Below are 4,301 nucleotides of genomic sequence, written 5' to 3'. Positions count from 1 at the left end.
ATCACAATACCACAACTGACGCAGGGCAAACAGGGCGGCTAATCTTATTATCTGCTGCTCAGAACCATGTGCTCTGTTGTGATTGATAAAGACACTCCCCTTCAAGGCACTGTTACAATGCAAGTACAGTACAGGGTCACTAGTATGGGTGCTTGAGGTTGTCTGTTAAAGTTTCACTGGTAGGTTTGAACAATTCCACATTGTACAATGTACACTGTCAGCCTAATATAACCATTGATTGAACATTCTTGACTGCACTTGCTACTTTCAGTGGAGTTATTTTTCTCATAACACTTGTTATTTGTTTACTAGCTGTCTATAGACTTTACTGTTGTCAGTGAAGCCATTCATTTCACTTCCTCATTCCATCATTCCAAAATGTCAGGTGATGCTTTAACCTTTCAAACTTTTATACTATACTGTGGGTGCCCTTGATTGGTTCTCCGCTAGAGATCTTGGAAGCTTTTTGGAATGATGAAATGAAAGAATGTCAGTAATTTAGCAATGAACAACCAACAATGAATTTAGCTGAGAAACCTGTCACTAACCATCCAATAATTTCACCTTTGGAGACCAGGGTTTGAATCTGGCTCAGGTCACAAGTGAAACAAGTTTAGAGGTATATTATAACACCTTTACTTTTGTTTTGAAATGTAGATGGAAAGCATGAAACACAAAGATTACCATCCACAAATATTTTCAACAGATGAATACAGTAAAGGCAGCAAAAATGGTTGCTGGGTATTTGTAACATGTTTTACCTCACTCAGATCACAAGCTAATTATATATCTTGGTCTCCCTCAATAGATTGCTGTCTGCTCTTGTGGCAATGTGCCCCGCCCCTGTGTGCAATTGTGTGTTATGTGTTGTATGTTGCGTGCGTGTGTTAATGTTGGTGTATAGTCATTGGTACATGGGATATAAACGGGTCTGTGTTTCACGTGTATTTAAAAATGTAGATTTGTATTTAGGCACGAGGAGGGCACAAATCACTTCACGTGCTGGTAAAATGTAATATGTGAGCACGGGGTTGCACAGAATTAATTCACGTGCTGGGATTCAAGTGAGTAATTAATTAGTAATTGAATCCCAGCACAACAGTATATATAGATGCACATTTCTGTCACTCGGGGTTGGGTGTTTGGTGAGTGGAGAACGGGAGAGAGGAGGAGGAGAAATAAAGTAAAATAACGTAACGTAAAAATACTGTTTTCACTCACCGTGTTTGTTTGTTTGTCTGTGCATCCACCGTTTGTGTGTTAGTACGTTTTGTTTGTCCTTTTATTTTGGCGCAAGTGCCGTGTCCCGTGTTTTTGTGTTTAAAACCTTTTATTTTCTGTTCTGTTATTAAATGCTGAGTGAAAGCATTCGCTCAGCTTCACCAAACCCCAAGTCTCTGTGTGTTACTTCCTGGCTCTGGTCTGACGCCACCCACTCCGGCCGTCTTTGTGACACGTGGTGTCCTGCGTGGGATCTACAGCGCCTCCAGGACTCAGGCCAGAGCAGGAACCGCATATTTGGATTAAAAAAAAAAACACAAAACAAACAAACAAAAAAAATGGCAGAAGACGCCATCAAACTGCGGGACTGGATTCTGGAGAATGCTGGGCTGGAGGCCCAGTCTATCCCAGTAGCCGTCCGGTTCCTGCGGTTTATGGACAGAGAGCGATGGGAGGCATATGCGAGGGAACAGACCCTAAGCACCTGGGAGGAAGGTGTGGGGTTGGTCCTCAGCTACCTGGAGGCAATTATAAGTGGAACAGTAGCCCAGGTAGCAGGTCCACCAGCAGAGGAAGAATGTCTGCTGTCCCCGTCTCCACCAGCAGAGGAAGAATGCCTGCTGGTTTTGCGTCCACAGCCCGAGCGGGAGGAGCCAGAGCGTCCACAGCCCAAGCGGGAGGAGCCTGAGCGTCCACAGCCCAAGCGGGAGGAGCCTGAGCGTCCACAGCCCAAGCGGGAGGAGCCTGAGTGTCCACAGCCCAAGCGGGAGGAGCCCGAACGTCCTACGCCTGAGCGGGAGGAGCCCGAACGTCCTACGTCTGAGTGGGAGGAGCCCAAACGTCCTACGCCTGAGTGGGAGGAGCCCGAACGTCCTACGCCTGAGTGGGGGGAGCCCGAACGTCCACAGCCCAAGAGGGGGGAGGCGGTGCGTCCACAGCCCAAAAGGGAGGAGTCGGTGCGTCCACAGCCCAAAAGGGAGGAGTCGGTGCGTCCACAGCCCGAAGAGAGGGAAGTCGGGGCTTCCACAGCCCCAGGACCCAAGCTGCCAGCAGAGGGAAAATGCCTGCTGGTTCCACCTCCACCAGCAGAGGGAGAATGCCTGCTGGTTTCCCCGTCAAAGGCGGAGCCGCACCAGTTCCCTGCAAGAGAGGCAGAGCAGCACCAGTCCCCTGGAAAAGGGGGAGACTACACGCTGCTCCCACCTCCATCGGCAGGAGACTACACGCTGCTCCCACCTTCACTGGCAGGAGCAGAGCAGCCGGAGCTGCCTCTGCCTCCGCCACCTACACCGGCAGGAGCAGAGCAGCCGGAGCTGCCTCTGCCTCCGCCACCTCCACCGGAAGGAGCAGAGGAGCAGGAGCTGCCTCCACCACAGGGAGTACGGTGGCCGGAGCCCCAGAAAGGGGAGCTGTCGGCCACGAAGAAGGGGGAGGAGGTCTGGAGACCACCAACCCCAGCAGCAGTTTCGCTGCCGGAGATCGTGGGGGAGGTCCGGAGACCTGCTCCCACTGCAGCAGTTTCGCTGCCGGAGATCGTGGGGGAGGTCCGGAGACCTGCTCCCACTGCAGCAGTTTCGCTGCCGGAGATCGTGGGGGAGGTCCGGAGACCTGCTCCCACTGCAGCACTTGTGCTGCAGAAGATACTGTGGCCGGAGCCCCGGAAGAGGGAGCTGCCGGCTACGAAGAAGAGGGGAGGTCAGGAGACCATTCCCCAAGCAGCTTTTCCGCTGCCAGGACTGCCCCGGCTGAAGGAGTCAGTCTGGGAGCTGTCAGCACGTCTGCTGACAGCATGGCCAGTAGCAGCCTGGCTACTGGCAACATTGCCACCTGTGGGCCCACTGAAGCCTCCCTTCCCAGCCCGAGACTTTGTCCTGGACTGCTGGATTTTTAAGGGGGGAGGTGGCCGTTGAGGCCACGTGTGCTGCGCACAAGGGGGGGTATATGTGGCAATGTGCCCTGTCCCTGTGTGCAATTGTGTGTTATGTGTTGTATGTTGCGTGCGTGTGTTAATGTTGGTGTATAGTCATTGGTACATGGGATATAAACGGGTCAGTGTTTCACGTGTATTTAAAAATGTAGATTTGTATTTAGGCACGAGGAGGGCACAAATCACTTCACGTGCTGGTAAAATGTAATATGTGAGCATGGGGTTGCACAGAATTCATTCACGTGCTGGGATTCAAGTGAATAATTAATTAGTAATTGAATCCCAGCACAACAGTATATATAGATGCACATTTCTGTCACTCGGGGTTGGGTGTTCGGTGAGTGGAGAACGGGAGAGAGGAGGAGGAGAAATAAAGTAAAATAACGTAACGTAAAAATACTGTTTTCACTCACCGTGTTTGTTTGTTTGTCTGTGCATCCACCGTTTGTGTGTTAGTACGTTTTGTTTGTCCTTTTATTTTGGCGCAAGTGCCGTGTCCCGTATTTTTGTGTTTAAAACCTTTTATTTTCTGTTCTGTTATTAAATGCTGAGCGAAAGCATTCGCTCAGCTTCACCAAACCCCAAGTCTCTGTGTGTTACTTCCTGGCTCTGGTCTGACGCCACCCACTCCGGCCGTCTTTGTGACAGCTCTTCATATATATTATATCCTGATAATTTAAATAAGCAAGCCATCTCTCCAGATCAGTGGTACACACAGATGGTATCAATTCACTAGGAAGGACTAATGACTGGGGGGACAATGGTTTACACAACTAGCTGGCTGACAAAATATCTTTGTAGAGTGTTTCTGCAATGGTGACTTGTATAAGATCCAGTGTCATACCTGGATTGTCAGTCACCATCACAGTGTAAAATGAAGAACAAATGTTCCTCCTAGTCATTCTGTTATAGTAGGGAATGGATAGCATTTGGGGTGTTACAATAATTATGGGACATTTTGATTTTTAAAACAGGCAATACATTTCTCACTTCCAGTTCTGTGTGTGTTCATCTGTCCCAACATGCATGGGTAGTGTATTATAAACTTTGTAAGGCCATTAAAAAGCACTAAGCTGCTAAATGTATTCTGTAAACGGAAGGCATGAACCCTGCTTATATAACTGGCTTTATCAGACAAAGAAAATAACTACCA

This window comes from Acipenser ruthenus, chromosome 3, assembly GCF_902713425.1.
Source record: "Acipenser ruthenus chromosome 3, fAciRut3.2 maternal haplotype, whole genome shotgun sequence".
NCBI classification, from domain to species: Eukaryota; Metazoa; Chordata; class Actinopteri; order Acipenseriformes; family Acipenseridae; genus Acipenser; species Acipenser ruthenus.
This window is presented reverse-complemented; position numbering follows the sequence as displayed.